The 17,433-nt window shown below is 37.3% G+C and overlaps 1 long non-coding RNA gene across 1 annotated transcript in view; it reads left to right on the plus strand.

Annotated features, from left to right (window-relative positions):
• The first annotated feature begins 316 nt into the window (after positions 1-316).
• The window catches only part of LOC132659876 (uncharacterized), a 113,458-nt gene continuing 96,341 nt past the window's right edge, over positions 317-17,433 (plus strand). Inside the window, exon 1 of the long non-coding RNA XR_009600833.1 lies at positions 317-537. This is a non-coding gene — a long non-coding RNA (uncharacterized LOC132659876). The remainder of the gene's footprint in view (positions 538-17,433) is intronic.

The raw sequence follows: 17,433 nt of genomic DNA on the forward strand, positions 1-17,433 counted from the left end.
CTGATCCCCATGCTGGGATAGCTGTTGACCTTCAACAAACCCTGAGGGAGTTCAAGTTGGAGTGAGGCACTCTGCTCCAGGGAATCTGGTGGGACAGGTCTTTAGATAGTTGGATGTTTCTAGGAACAGATTTTATGATCTCAATCCTTGCATCTCCTTATATGCAGAGAAGCACTAAATCCCTTCATGGTGATATCAGATCCTCATGACTAGCAAAAAGTCTTTTGTAAAATGAGCACTTCATAGTATTGAACTCCTCCTTCACCAAACCTCTTTCTCCCACTACTGCTTTGCAGCAGTCTCTCAGATCTTTCTGAGATGCTGCCTCCTGGGCTGCAGTCCTCATTTTGCCCCAAATAAAACTTAAATCAGAACTCTCAAGTTGTACATCTTTTTTTAGTCAACAGTTATGGCAACTGATGATGTGACCCAGAGTGGACTTCTTTCCTTCAACTGGACTCCAGGAGGAATCAGTTTTGGTACCAGCAGCAGCCCCTTGCATCCATCCGCCTTCTTGGGGAGTGTAGATGAATTTGGGTAAGTCTCTCCTGGTTCTTGAATCTCCCATATTGGTTGAGATTCTGAGTTTTATTTGATGGTGGAGCAGGTTACCTTCCCACTCCTAGTAGAAAATATACTAGGCGGGGGACCCAGGTGAAACATCCAGGGCGCACCCACTCAAGGTCTAGACACTGAGTGGGGCTCGGTTGAAAGATAGTGAGGAATTCCCACCCAGTCAAAAGATGCTAGGTGGGGGACTGGCTGAAAGATGCCAGGAGAACTGCCCACCCAGTGGAAAGGTACTGGGTAGAGGGGCTCAATTGGGAAAAAATTGAGGAATACCTGGGGCTCGGCTAAAGGATGCCAAGGTTGCTCCATTGTAGGGGACTGGATGGTCTTGGTTGAGTGGTTAAGTAATAGGCTGATCTGACACTTAAATTTGACTGCCTTTATAGAATTTGTCAGGATAAAATTGAGGAAAATACAGGCGAGCTTTGCTCTGAAGAAAAGGGATGAGACTCCTCCCGGCCGGTTTCATTTTTCTCAGGTGACTGAGAAATTTACAGGAGTGGTGGAGGCCTAGTCCTCATACTGTGCAGTGGTCCCATAGGGAAACCCAGTCATTAATTAAAATACTTGCTCATCCAGGGGTTGCACATAAGAACTGGCCATTCGGTGACCTGAGAAGCCATGGTCTTAGATTGCCAGAGGCAGAATCTGAGACATGTAAGATGAGCTGAAATGATTCCGGGGTGACTCTTGGAGAAGTTAAGCTCACAAGCAGCACATGGACCCACTACACAAGTTCATTAGTGATTTTTATCCCTGACAAATTCAGCTTAAAATGGGAAACAGAATCTCTCAACAGAAATAAAGAGGTGTCAGAAAGCCAGACTCTGACTAACACTCTAGCTATATTCATGTACAATACATATGGAGCACATACTTGCAAGTACCTAATTAATTGGAGAAATTATACTAAAAGAGATCTCGGCCTAAAGTGGCCAAATTTGGTTTCTTTTTATATTCTAAAATTGATATTTTTATGTGCACAGTTAGAAAAGGCCAACTGTGCTTTGACTGGTATCTGCTGCTGCTGCTGATCTAGAAGCTTCTAAAACAAGAGATGATAGAGTAACTCCTTCACAGAAAACCAACAAGAAATTGCTTGAAACTATCAGAACTAAAAAGGCTGACTTTGCCAGGTCGCAGGTCTAGTGGAACTGGGAATTCACGTTTGGCATTTATGCCATTTGACTTTTGATTTTCGGGCATCACTTTACCATCTTTCGGGGGCACTCTTGCCATTTAGCTTTTGATTTCTGGGCATTTCTTTGCCTTTTGTTTCATTTGGAATGTGACTCCTGGCTGATGAAGTTCTGGTTTGGTTTGTTGGTTTGGTTTGAGTGCACAGATATCTGGAGAAGGCAATGTCACCCCACTCCAGCACTCTTGCCTGGAAAATCCCATGGATGGAGGAGCCTGGTAGGCTGCAGTCCATGGGGTTGCTAAGAGTCGGACACGACGGAGCAACTTCACTTTCGCTTTTCACTTTCATGCATTGAAGGAAATGGCAGCCCACTCCAGTGTTCTTGCCTGGAGAATCCCAGAGACAGAGGAGCCTGGTAGGCTGCCGTCTGTGGGGTCGCACAGAGTCGGACATGACTGAAGCGACTTAGCAGCAGCAGCAGCAGCAGCACAGATATCTGGTACAAACTGTTTGAGCTAATATGTGAATTGCTCACTCTAAGTTTGCACACCCCACCTGGGAACCTCTCGGGAAAGTTTTTTAGATGACTGGTCAATCTATAGCTATGATCTAATGACAAGAAAATGGCCTAAAAATATTAGATCTTTATTGACATAGGATAGGAAAATGGACTGAAGTTTCCTTAAGTCCAGGACTTGTGCCTGTAATCAACAGCCAGGGACTGATCAAACTAAGACCCCTACTTCCCCAGAGAGACAATCCCTGCTGGGACCAATCTACCCTTGTTATCAGGGCCAAATTGAACACAATCTGGTCTAAATTTTGGCTATAAAACTATGGTTATACACACACACACACAAAATACAATTTTGACAATGTGGTCACAATATTCTTTAGACTCCAGAGGAAGCTTGAAAAAAAAAATTATCTCTTTAAGAATTCTTGCCCTGAGAAAATAACTCCTCCTATACCTTTAGACCAGAGATCTCTGGATCACTTATCTAGACCATATCTAATTCCTGAAACCAAAAGGAACAAAAAAGGGAAACAAAGCCTTTTAAAATCTTACTCCAACCATCTTTAAATCATAACTAAGTTTGCAAAACAAAGCTATAGGATCTCTTGTGTCTATTTGTATGTATATATGTCTCAGTGTGTGTCTTTGTTTTTTTTAATAATATTGCTGATTGCTAAGATCAGTTTGTAAATGAGCTCTAATCTAACTGGCCTTAAAAAAAAAAAAGTAAGTGCTTACAAATCAAATAATTCTAAATATAAGAGATATTAACCTAAATGAATTTCAGGTTCATGTGAAATGGGAAATATTCAGTGTTAAATACATGATATTAATGTTTGTTTGTTGATCTAAATGATGTAGACATGTCTGAGAGTACTTAACATTAAGCAGGATATTGTCATTGTACCTAGGTTCAATATAAGTTAAATATTATTATATCTGTTACAAGTTTGTCAGCAAGGAAATTAACTCAAGTGAAGAGGTAATTTCTGTCCTCTTTTGTGCCCATCTTTGCATGGAATGTTCCATTCGTATCTCTAATTTTCTTGAAGAGATCTTTAGTCTTTCCCATCCTATTGTTTTCCTCTATTTCTTTTCATTGATCACTGAGGAAGGCTTTCTTATAGCTTCCTGCTATTCTTTGGAACTCTGCATTCAAATGGGTATATCTTTCCTTTTCTCTTTTGCCTTTAGCTTCTTTTCTTTTCTCAGTTATTTGTAAGGCCTCATCAGACAACCATTTTGCCTTTTTGTATTTCTTTTTCTTGGGGATGTTCTTGATCACTTCCTCCTCTACAATGTCACAAACCTCCATCCATAGTTCTTAAGGCACTCTGTCTATCAGATCTAATTTCTTGAATCTATTTGTTACTTCCACCTGTAATTGTAACGGATTTGATTTAGGTCATACCTGAATGGTCTAGTGGTTTTCCCTGCTTTCTTCAATTTAAGTCTGAATATTTAGTAAAATAATTTTGACAATGTTGATTCTTCCTATCTAATAACGTGTTGTGTCTTGGATGTCCTGACACAAATTTGGCAATCTCTTCTCTAAAGACATTAATAATCAACAATTTTATCTGTAGATTCCCTGACTTTCATTATTCCTTTCTGTTCTGTGAATGCTTTTCACATCTCTATCATTTAGCCTGAAGCAGATTTGTCTAGCAGACAAATTATTAAGATTAATCATTATTAAGATTATTTGTAATTATATTAAAATTATTATTATTAAATTTAATTATATCATCTTAATTATTATTAAGATTAATATTCTGTCCAGAGAGGCAAGACAAAATGTATTCTATTCTGATGACTTTCTTTCTCATGACCTTAATTATCTCTCAAATATTCCTTTCATACAAACTTCAGCAAATTAGAGACAGCATGAGATAGGGCTTTTCCTATATTTAGGTAGTTAGTAATGCAAATCTGAGAGTCTCTTGGACTGCAAGGAGATCCAATCAGTCCATTCTGAAGGAGATCAGCCCTGGGTGTTCTTTGGAGGGAATGATGCTGAAGCTGAAATTCCAGTACTTTGGCCACCTCATGCAAAGAGTTAACTCATTGGAAAAGACTCTGATGCTGGGAGGGATTGGGGGCAGGAGGAGAAGGGGACTACAGAGGATGAGATGGCTGGATGGCATCACTGACTTGATGGACGTGAGTTTGAGTGAACTCCGGGAGTTGCTGATGGACAGGGAGGCCTGGCGTGCTGCGATTCACGGGGTCACAAAGAGTCGGACACGACTGAGCAACTGAACTGAACTGAACTGACTGAATGCAAATCTGACTCTTTCTGGTTATGTAGCCCAAATTTGGTGGGTTATAGTGTAAAGTGAGGGACTCCTAGCTTTGCGAGTGACCTTTTACATGTAGAGGGGATGTGTTGCAGGAGGCAATGGTGGGTCTTTCTTCAACCACACTGACTTCTAGGAATATCCTAAAAAGAAAAAGCAGGTGAATTCTACTTTTACTGCTTGTTCCAGATTGTTCTTTGTTTTCATCCTGAGTTTTATATATTTCCTTATGTATTTACCACTTTCAAAAGAAGGTGATAGATGTCACTCTTTTTGCAAAGAAAAGTTAGAGCTGTTTGTTCCCCAATGATTTCTACCCCTCTCCCCCGGTCTCAGTTGATACTCATAGTGGGCTGAACTTACATAAACAATACTGTATGTTTACTGAATGTGATATACCCACATGCTTTAAAGATGAAGCAAATTTCCCTTGTGATATCTGAAACTTTCTATTGTACAGAAAGGTCCTGTAGATAATTAATTCAGTTAATTAACTGTGGATATAATTGACTGTTTTTGAAAGCAATTATTCACTTAACTGTCATATAAGAACAGAAAAGACAAAATACATACAAATTAGAAAGCTGTCATTGTGATTATTTGAGGTTATTGCAGAGAAATCTTCTCTATGTTGGACATTTAACAAGACCCTGAATCAACATGGGCAAATTAGAGATGACTATTTTGAAACTTTAAAAAATATACTACTTTTGGTTTACTCAACCAAGTTTGTTCAAACTGTGAGAGAACCTTAATATTAGGCAAGTCTAAAGATGTTAGACAACCCTAAGTTATGTTAAAAACAAATTGTTTTTTTAATGTCATGTTAATTGGCATTATTTCCAGACAATTAGGAATTTAGAGAATTTCACTTCTACTTTAAACTATAGAAATAAAAAAATTAAATATACAAATATTTATAGCTTAAAGAAAATTAACTTTAGTAACAAGTTGCTAAGTATACAAAGAATTTGCCATTATTCAAAGTTCAAAAACTCTGATTTTTATAGGCTGCAGAAACAAATCAATAGAGAAGAAATCCGTGATGAGTATTAACTATAACAGATGGTCATATGCTGAAGTTAATACTTACTATTCCCATGCTTGGAAAGTTCCCTTCCTTTAGAATTAATTTCTAAACTGTGACTCATATGTAACTTAATGGAGAAGATAAAGTATGGTAAAGTTCATTAAGGAAATGAAAGAACGATACATCTGATTATTTTTGACATATGGTATACTCTTTAGATGATCTCCAAACAAAATAATTATGTATGCTGTGATAAAGGAGTATTAAAACAAAGCCAATTAGAATATTCCACAGAGACTTGGATTATAACTAAGTCATTGGGGCAAATGAGTCAAAGTTCTATATCAAGACCTTTAGCAAAGTCCCCTGAGTATGCTTCAGAGAGAGTGTGCTGAAGACCCAGCTTCACCAGTGAAAGGCCAATAAAACTAGCGACAGTGATAGGCCAAAAGTACGTTTTTTTTTTTTTTTTTTCTTTTTGCAGGTTTTAAGTCATGTTCTACACAATAACAAGCTTTGTGCAGCATTACTGATTCCTTTTTCCTGGTGATCCACATAACCTTACATAAAATAGTGCTATTATAAAGGAAGACTCAATCACAAAAGATATTAGGAGTATGAAAGGATGGTTAAAATTTCCCATTCATTCAGTCATTTATATAACGGACATTTTTCAGATCTGCAGTAGTTAGAAATGTTGTTAGAAATCAATATATCATAATATTTCCTCAAGGCTCTTGTAGTCCAGTATAGTGATGGAATCAAATAAATACACCAGTATTTTAGTTTCTGGCAAAAAATATATTTAGAGGATATTATAACAGCATATAAGGGATGGAGAGGCCTTTTTTTTTTTTCTGCAAGAGACAGCAAAGACCTTATAGAGAGGTGACAAGAAATGTATGAATTAATTAAACAATGATTTGTAGATTGCCTCATATTTTCTGCACTGCAGATATAACGAAAAAGCAAGACAATCTTTGTCTTCAAGGATCTTATAGAATTTTGAAAAATGGATAGTTAGCAGACAAGAGAGATGAAAGTGGAAATACAGAGGTTTTGAGTATATTTGGGTATATTAGTCAATGTGCCTTCCACAACCATCTGTCACTTTGAGATTAAACTTGTAGTGCTCCTCTTATCCTGCTCCCAGGGAAATGATGCTCAGTGTGATTTCTTTTTCTGTTTCATTTTAGTTTTGTTTTCCCTGCATGCTCTGACCATCAGTCTCAGGTTCAGCCCAAGTAGTAATGAGTTGAACTAGATTTGCAATTCACTGACAAACAGCATATAACCAGTAGGCAATGGGCTCTGGAGCAGAGGTGACTTTGTACAAAGCTATGCATTGTGGGCAGGCTGTTTCATGTAAAAAGATGAGCTGAGGAGAGAAGGCATGTCAAGAAGTTGACTCAGGGAGCTGACTCAGGAAGGCAGATATTATAGACCATGCCATAAAAGAATAACTTAATTATTTTTCCTTCAGTTTCACTTCTTGTGATCTGATTTGTACATATACATCAGAATCTGTGAGCTGTTCATACCTTATCATTAGTATCTCCTTCCATTGGCTTTAAATGTCTCAGGTGGCTTTCTATTGCTTTTTTTCTAAAAGTAGCAGGGAATGTTGGTGACTCTCTAGATAGTTTTATGAGGGTGAAAAGTAGAAAACAGAGCCCTGAAAGAAAGACATGGCCATAACTAACAGTTTTGTGTGCTGTGATTAGGAATTTGGGATTTACATTAAGAAAATGAAAATCACTGTAGGCTTCCAAGCAAAGTGGCATGATTATTATATAATGGTCACTTGGGTGCTTTTTAGGAGTCATAAATGGAGGTAGAGGGTGACATTGATGAAAGGGATAGTAAAAGTCTGCAGTAAGGCAGAAGCTGTAGGAATATAAGGAAGATATTTAAGACATATCAGTGTTGTGGAGCTTACGTGACTTGCACACTGATCTCATGAAAGGAGTGAAAGATTAATGACAAATGAATCAAATGAATTAATGACAAATGAATTTCCTTTATCAATACAGGAAATCATGGAAGTAGCATTGTATTTGACAGAAGAAAAATGAGGGTAGTTGTCAAGATATTAATATTGGGATGTTCCTTCACTGAGGATTTAGTTAAGGAAACAAAGTGCAGTAAAAGTAATTTGTGTTTTCAAATATCTTAGAGTTTCAGTGAAGAGAAGAATTCAACACAGGAGTTAAGCAGGAAAAGCACAAATGGATGATAAACACTTGCTAAGATTATTGTTATTCAATTACACCTGCTCTTATTGTATGGGCTTTCCAGGTGGCACAATGGTAAAGAATCTGCTTGCCAATGCAGAAGATGTAAGGGACTTGGGTCCATGGGTCTGGAAGATTCCCCTGGACAGCCCCTGGCAACCCACACCAGTCTTCTTGCCGGGGAAATTCCATGGACAGAGGAGCCTGGAGAGTTGTAGAAGCAGACATGACTGAGCACACACACACACACTTATCCATTTTGTCCTTTTAAAACTGTGATGGCTGTCATTTGGAGACTGGATATCAGAAGCTGGATAACAAATTCACATGTGTAATGTTTGATTTTCCTAGTAATCATCCTCTAAGGCAACTATTAATATCATGATTTTGCAGTTGCAGTAGCTTGGCTACACAAAGTCTAACTAACATGCCTAAGGTGATAGTAATATAGTAAATATTCAAGCCAATTTGAATATTTGAATATTCAAAGAAGGCAACATCTGTCTGATTCCATAGCTTGTGCAATGAACGATGTACTGCATGTTGCGTTCCAAACACGAGGTGAGCTGAAGAAGGCACAACTGTCCATAACATTCACCATGAGCATTTGTCATTTGAACAGTTCAATTCTCATAGGAGACAAGCTTTCCTGTGGGCTGGGAGAGAGTGAGGAGGGTGAAAAGTGAGAAGGTTCCATGGCGGAAAAGCAGGTTCAAGATCAGACAATGAAATGGTATTTTCCTCCTCTTTGGCCTCTGAGGTTTTAACCACGGCACTTTAGAGTTAGCCTAAGACACATGTGAGCAGAGGAGCTGTGGTGGCTGATACTACCCCACAGCATCACCCTGGACAGGTTTGGAAAGAGATTTTTGTATGAGATGCTCTTTAATTCTGTAGGAGAATTATTTATTTCTGACAGTTGAGATCATAGGACACAAACTGGAGACCTGATTTGTATTTGTACTTTAAGTGTAAGACCAATCTTTTTATGTTACAAAGAGGAGAAAAGTCACTTTTTATTAAATATTCTACAGAGCATGCCTTCAATTGTTAATGTTAATATCATCCTGGGATATCTTTGCAAATGCCATCCCTTAGCTTGTTCTGCAAATGTAAAGGTTAGAAATGGTTTCAGGAAGCATGGTCACATGTTTTAAATAACTTTTTTCCTTTAAGCAGCATAAATTTATGTACATAATTCATTGTTTTGCATTAAGGAATAATAGAAGAAATGACAGAAATCTAATATTTGTGAGGAGGCAGAAACCAGTATCTTTTTAGATAGGATACTGCCTGATGCTTAGGTGGTCTTCTTGGGGGTGTATGAGCATGCTAAGTCGCTCAGTCATGGCCGACTCTTTGCGACCCTGTGGACTGTAGTCCACCGGGCTTCTCTGTCCATGGGATTCTCCAGGCAAGAATACTGGAGTGGTCTGCCATGCCTTCCTCCAGGGTATCTGCCTGATCAAGGGATTGAATCTATGTCTTTTATGTCTCTTGCATTAGCAGGCAGGTTCTTTACAACTAGCACCACTGGGGAAGCCCTTTTTTGGGGTTAGAAAAAAGAGCACCTGGTATTGAACTGTCAAATAACGTAACTCTTTAAATAGTTGTATGTGGCTTTCTGGATTTAAATTAATTAAAATTAACTGCAATAAGAAATTTATTTTCTTACTCATAGTAGGAATTAAAGAAACAGAGAACAGATTAAAATGGTATCAAGGATGACGGAGTAGCTGCTCTGTCAAAATATATTGCTTAATTAGCCCTTTTATGTATCCTTATGTAGCCCTTTTAAGTTTTAGGCAAACTTCTTCTGCATTCCTTTGTTTCTAATTATCTTTTAGCAATTACAAATATGTCTCTATATTGAATATTTTCTTCTTTTACTGAAGACAAAAACATTTTTAAACAACGAAAGAACTGTAACCATTCATCCACTTATCCAGCCATCTATCTGTCATGTATGTCCGTAGAAGGTTTTTGGTTTCATAAATGTACCAAAAAGTAAGCAATAATGGTAATGTACCACTTTCTATCTATTATTTGAATACTTTTAGTTGAGTTAAGTCCTCTATTATACCACAGGAGATGTATCTCTGTAATCGTTATAGATATAGATACAGAGATCAAACAATCTAGCAACTTCAATGTCTATGATAATACATATAAAAATAGTTATTTATAAAACAGCTTCATACACATGTTTATAGATATCTTTCCTAATTTAGTCTATATTATATACATTTGTGCATTTGTTTTACATACATATATATGAAAACATGACATTGTAAAATTAATTTCTTAACATTAATTTATCTTAATTGGAGGATAATAGCTTTACAATATTGTGATGGTTTTTGCCACACATCAACATAAATTGGCCAAAGACCCTGATGCTGGGAGGGACTGGAGGCAGGAAGAGAAGGCGATGACAGAGGATGAGATGGTTGGATGGCATCACCGACTCGATGGACATGAGTTTGACTGAACTCTGGGAGTTGGTGATGGACACGGAGGCCTGGTATGCTGTGATTCATGGGGTCGCAAAGAGTCTGACACGACTGAGCAACTGAACTGATACATATGTTTACCCCATCCTGAACCCCCCCTCACCTCCCTCTCCACCCTATCCCTCTAGGCTGTAATTTTAATAACAGTAACATTTACTGAGAAATTGCTAGATCCTTGGTCCTTTCACTAGATCCAATAAGGGAAAATTATTGGCCTTAATATAAACTCAAAACTAATTTCCCAAAATGAAATATTTTGTCTTTTTCAACACTTTTAGTCCTATGGATTCTTACCCACTGTGTGTCTGTTTAATAAAGTTCAGTACGTGTTGTTAAAAATACCATCCTGTTCCTGATATTACTTCAGGTTCCCTTGCTGCATTCCAAATATCTGTCTTTGTTGTTGTTCAGTCACTAAGTTGTCTCCAACTCTTTGTGACCCCGTGGGCTGCAGTACGTCAGGTTCCTCTGTTCTCCACTATGTCCTGGAGTTTGCACAGATTCATATCCATTGACTCAGTAATGCTATCTGATCCTCTGCTGCCCCCTTTCCATTTCCCTTCACTCTTTCCCAGCATGAGGGACTTTTGCAGTGAGTTGACTCCTCACCTCAGGTGACCAAAGTATTGGAGCTTCAGCTTCAACATCAGTCCTTCCAATGAATATTCACAGTTGATTTCCTTTAGGAATGACTACTTTGATCCCTTTGCAGTCCAAGGGATTCGGAAGAGAATTCTCCAGCACCACAATTTGAACAGGTTAATTCTATGGTGCTCAGCCTTCTTTATGGTCCAGCTCTCACATCCATACATAAATACTGGAAAAACCATAGTTTTGACTGCAGGGACCTTTGTCTGCAAAGTGATGTCTCTGGATTTTAATATGCTGTCAAGGTTTTTCATAGCAGTCTTCCAAGGAGAAAGTGTCTTAATTTTATGGCTGCAAGTCTCTGCAGTGATTTTGGAGCCCAAGAAAATAAAATTTGTCATTACTTCCACTTTTTCCCGTCTGTTTGACATGAAAAGATGAGACTGAATGCCATGATCTTAGTATTTTGAATGTTGAGTTTTAAGTCAGCCTTTTCACTCTCCTCTTTCACCCTTGTCTAGAGGCTCTCTAGTTCCTCTTTGATTTCTGCCATTAGAGTGATCATTTGCATATCTGAGATTATTGATATTTCTCCCAGACATCTTGAATCCAACTATGGTCATCCACCCAGTGTTTCACATGATGTACTCTGCATAAAAGTTAAATAAGCAGGGTGACAATATACAGTCTTGCTGTCTTCTTTTCTCAATGTTGAACAAGTTTGTTCCATGTCCAGTTCTAACTGTTGCTTTTTGATCTGCATACAGGTTTCTCAGGAGACAGATAATGTTGCCTGGTATTCCCATGTCTTAAAGAATCTGCCACAGTTTGTTGACATCCACACACCTCATCCTCTGTCATCCCCTTCTTCTGCCTTCAATCTTTCCCAGCATCAGGGTCTTTTCCAATGAGTCAATTCTTCCCATCAGGTGGCCAAAGTATTGGAGTTTTGGCTTCAGCATCAGTCCTTCCAATGAATATTCAGGACTGATTTCCTTTAAGATGGACTGGTTGGATATCCTTGCAGTCCAAGGGACTCTCAAGAGTCTTCTCCAACACCACAGTTCAAAAGCATCAATTTTTTGGTGCTCAGCTTTCTTTATAGTCCAACTCTCACATCCATACATGACTACTGGAAAAACCATAGCTTTGACTAGATGGACCTTTTTTTGGCAAAGCAATGTCTCTGTTTTTTAATATGCTGTCTGGGTTGGTTGTAGCTCTTCTTCCAAGGAGCAAGCATCTTTTAATTTCATGGCTGAAGTCACCATCTGCAGTGATTTTGGAGTCTCCCTATCTATTTGCCATGAAGTGATAGGACCAGATGCCATGATCTTAGTTTTCTGAATGTTGAGTTTTGATTTAAGTTGGGTATTATATCAGTGAGGTAAAACAGATTTTAAAATACAGGTTTTCTATTATAATTGTCACTTAGTTCCTTTTTAGAAAGATAGAAAATCTATTGTTTGAAATTGGGAATCTTGCTGAATTGGTTCCAACCCAAAGATCATCTGTAAGATGATAGAATATGAAGCATGTGCCTTTCTAAGAGCAAATACATATAGATATATAAATAATTAAAGACTTTTTCTTGTGATTAATCTTTGTTGAAAGTCAACACCAATATTGCTAAGCATGTAGACTTTTATTTTCTTGGAAGAGAATTTTACCCTTGACATAGGAAAATAGGCATTTACTGGCATTTTTTAAGACTTTTTATTTTGCATGTTAGGTAACTTGACACCTTGTTGATGCAAGTGGAGGAGGCCCACAAAAGCTCCTTTTATGAAATCATACTAGTAACCTATTCATAGGTGCTCAGTCCAAATTATACACTTGGGCTAAACAAGGAAGTTGTGCATACATACACATATGTATGTATACACACACACAAGGATATATATGTAATATGGTTTAAGTCCCCTATATATCAAGACATGTCTTGATAAGCATTATAGATATGATACCAAATGAATTATCAAGTTAAATATATATATATAAATCATATAAATTTACTGGATTTTTATAATAAATTTACTATTATTTAAATTTATTATAATATTATAATTAAAATTATAATGAGGGTGTATACATACTCATATACACACACACGTAGAAGGATAGATAAAGAATCAGCCTCTGTGTTTAACTGCATTCGTAATAATCTCAGGAGCTTTAAAGAGACATTGTATATCAGGTAGTATGATGTGTGGGAGAAGCCAGTCTGTAGAAAGAAATACAACAGAAAAAGATGTGCAGAGAAGCAGAAGTTCTGTTTCTGTGTCTTCAGCAGTATTCAGATCCACGTTTATGTAATCCTGAGGCTCTGCTTCTTTCATACCTCATAGTCATTAGGTTCTGATAGCCCTACAGCCTTCAGACAAATGTTCTCTTTTTGTGTAAGACCTCTCTGCATAAAATCAGAGTCCTGTGTAAACTATTTGGGAAGAAAACCATTGCTTGAAGGACAAATAACCAGTTATTATTAAGATATTTTATGTTTACCAACTACAAGAACACCACTGCAAAATAATAAAATGCATTTTGAGTCTATAGAGAAAGGCTGTATGTTTTTGTCTTTGCATGATATTTATATATATTTGAGCTCTGTTATAGTGTATTTCCATCGAAGATGCTTGTAATGGGACACAGCAATACTTCTGGGGATCTTTACTCTCTGATAGGCTCAGTAAAATCCATAATAGTGGTATTGCAGCCTGATTATGGGGATGGAGTCTTGTCCTGTCACTGCTCTCTTTCTTCTTAATCTGCCTTTTTGTAAATATGAAAATAAAATTTTGAAAAGCTTACTTTGCCTGAGGTGGAACATAAAACATTTTAAGTTCGTCCACTAATGCTTGCTATGTATATGTAGCTATGTTAATAATAATACATATTAGTTTTTCAGATTCTTTTCCCTCATGGCTTATTACAAAACATTGTGTGTCGTTCTCTGTGCTGTACAGTAGGTCCCTGTTGGTTGTCTATTTTTATACATAGTAGTGTGTATATGTTAATCCAAAACCCCTAATTTATTCCTCTCCCCCTTTTCCTGTTAGTAACCATAAGTTTGTATGCCTATGGGTCTATTTCTGCCTAGTATATAGTTCTTTTGTATAATTTATTTTTAGGTTCTACATATAAGCAATATCATATGACTATGTGTCTTTCTCTGTCTGGGTTACTTCACTTTGCCTTTTGATGATATTGTTAAAGGGTATGTTTTTACATTTTAACCATGTAGGTAGGTTATATAGTGGTATCCTATTGCAGTTTTAATTTGTATTTTCTTGATCAATATCAATGTTGAGTGACCTTTAAGATGTTTATTGGTCATTTGGTTTCCTTCTTTTGTAAAGTGCCAGTTCAAATTTCTTGTTCACTAAAGAATTGACTTGTCTTTTCCTTTTTAACTAATAGGAGGTCTTTATTATTTCCTTAATATGAGACTCATTGTCAGTTATATTGTCAATGTTATATTGACAATGTTACACTCATTGTCAGTGTTGAATATATAATTATTAATTTTGGCCTTGCTGTTTATATTCTTTTTGTGTCTTTGTAAAAAGAGTTACTAATACTAGTCTAAGTTATCTATAGTTTTCTTTGTGTTAGAGAATTTTTTCTTGTTTAACGAATCATCCTATACTGTGAAAACATGGTTGTCTTTGTCCTAGAATTTTTATTTTTTACCTTTCACATATATAGGATCCATTTGGGATTGATAATTGTGTATGTTGTGAAGTGGGGGTTATTTATTTATCTAACTAGTTAATTTACAAACTGCCATTTATATGAAAGAAAAGACTGTTTTTCACCCCTGCTCTACAATACCAGTTTTGTTAAAAATCAAGGGCCCATTCCTATGTGGGTCTATTTCCAAATTGCCTCTTTAGAGAACTGAAGAGACATTTGTCTCTTGGCCCATTCTTCTCTCCTTGTCCCATCACACTGCCTTAACTACTGTTGTTATCATGCTTGGTATAGTAAGTGTTCTCACTTTGTTCTTGGCAGTTTGGGGCCCTATTTATATCTATGTTAATCTTAAAATCAGCTTGCTAATTTCATAAAAATTCTAGGATTTTACAGGGGTAACGTTAAATCAGTAGGTTAATTTGAAAAGACTTTCAAACAAAAGGCATGGTAGTTCCCTTTATTAAGATAATCTTTAGTTTCTCCCAATAAAGTTTTATATTTTGCTAGTGTAGGGCTTTTGTACATCTTTTATCAGATCTGTTCTTTAGAATTGTGTGGGTTTTGGTGCTATTGTAAATGGTATTATTTTAAAGATCTATTTCATAAAATTTTGTTGGTGATTAAATAGAGAAATAGAACTATAATTTATAATAATTTTACATCTAGATACCTGCATTAACTTCCTAATTCTAACACATTAGGTATAAGTAGATTTCAGATTGTCTACATATCCTCTTCAAATAATAACATTACTATGCATTTTCCTATAACCCTAGCTTTAGTTGTATAACACAAATTTGAATGCCACATTTTCAATATAATTTGGTTCAAAGTACTGTGTAATTTCCATTTTGATAGCTTTTTTCACTAATGCACTATTTAGTAGTGGATTGTGCTTGCGTGCTAAGTCACTTCAGTTATGTCCGACTCTTTGCAACCCTATGGACCATAGCCTGTCAGGCTCCTTTGTCCATGGGATTCTCCAGGCAAGAACACTGGAGTGGGTTGTGATGTTCTCCTTCATGGCGTGGATCTCCCGACCAAGGAATTGAACTCATGTCTCTTACATCTCCTGTGTTGGCAGGCTGATTCTTTACTACTAACACCACCTGGGAAGCCCAGTAGTGGACTTCGTTCAGTTTAGTTCAGTAGCTCAGTTATGTCTGACTCTTTGCGACCCCAGGGGCTGCAGCACACCAGGCTACCCTGTCCGTCACCAACTCTCAAAGCTTACTCAAACTCGTGTCCATGAAGTCGATGATGCCATCCAACCATCTCATCCTCTGTCATCCCCTTCTCCTCCCACCTTCAATCTTTCCCAGCATTAGGGTCTTTTCCAGTGAGTCAGTTCTTCGCATCAGGTAGCCAAAGTATTGGAGCTTCAGCTTTAGCATCAGTCCTTCCAATGAATATTCAGGACTGATTTTCTTTAGGATTGACTGGTTGGATCTCCTTGCAGTCCAAAGGACTCTCAAGAGTCTTCTCCAACACCAAACTTCAAAAGCACCAATTCTTCAGTGCTCAGCTTTCTTTATAGTCCAACCCTCTCATCCATACATGACTACTGGAAAAACCATAGTTTTGACTAGATAGACCTTCTTCTGGCAAAGCAATGTCTCTGCTTTCTAATATGCTGTTTAGGTTGGTCATAACTTTCCTTCCAAGGAGTAAATGTCTTTTAATTTCATGGCTGCAGTCACCATCTGCAGTGTTTTCAGAACCCCCCAAAATAAAGTCAGCCACTGTTTCCATTGTTTCCACATCTATTTGCCATGAAACGATGGGACTGGATGCCATGATTTTAGTTTTCTGAATGTTGAGTTTTAAGCCAGCTTTTTCACCCTCCTCTTTCACTTTCATCAAGAGACTCTTTAGTTTCTCTTCACTTTCTGTCATAAGGGTGGTGTCATCTGCATATGTGAGGTTATTGATATTTCTCCCAGCAATCTTGATTCCAACTTGTCCTTCATCTAGCCCAGCATTCACTTGCTGTAACTCTGTATATAAGTTAAATAAGCCAGGTGACAATATACAGCCTTGACACACTCCTTTCCCAATTTGGAACCAGTCTGTTGGTCCACGTCCAGTTCTAACTTGTGCTTCTTGACACCTGCATACAGATTTCTCAGGAGGCAGGTTAGGTGGTCTGGTATTCCACTATAAATAGTGGACTACTTCATTTAAATAATACATGAAGTGGACTACTTCATTTAAATAATACATGAATATTTTCATTTACTTTTTGCTACTTATTCGTAGTTGAATTACATTGTAGGAAGAGAACATCCTGTATATGATTTCATATACATGCACAATTTTTGAGATTTGTTGTTTGGCTCATAATCTTGACATCTAATACCCTAGGACTTCCCTCTTTAATTTTTTCTCCATTAGCCTCTCTAACCACTTTAAAGTAGCTCTTCATTACATCTCAGTCTAATAATTTTTGACATAGCACCATATCCATTTTTTAATGATATTTATCACAATTTGTAGATGTGTGTGTGTGTGTATTCTATGATTTCAGGAACTATGTCTGCTCCTATAATACTGCTTCCTGTGGCTATCGTGAGACTTCAAATACGTATAGGCCCTAAAACAATATTTGATGAATTCAATCAGTAGTGATTGAATTTCTGGGTGAAGGCACAATGGGCTACGGAGAGTATGTGGCATACATAAAGACAACCAAAGGTAGAACTTTAAAGATAGACATAGATGAGACTGTAGTGTGGAGAACTGAGAAGGCATGACTTGAAGGATAACAGTAAATTAGGACAGTGGTGTATCATGCATGCTAAAAGAGAAGAAATGTCACAAGACAGCAATCAATAACCAACTGTC

Source organism: Ovis aries, chromosome 5, assembly GCF_016772045.2.
Source record: "Ovis aries strain OAR_USU_Benz2616 breed Rambouillet chromosome 5, ARS-UI_Ramb_v3.0, whole genome shotgun sequence".
Classification (NCBI taxonomy): domain Eukaryota; kingdom Metazoa; phylum Chordata; class Mammalia; order Artiodactyla; family Bovidae; genus Ovis; species Ovis aries.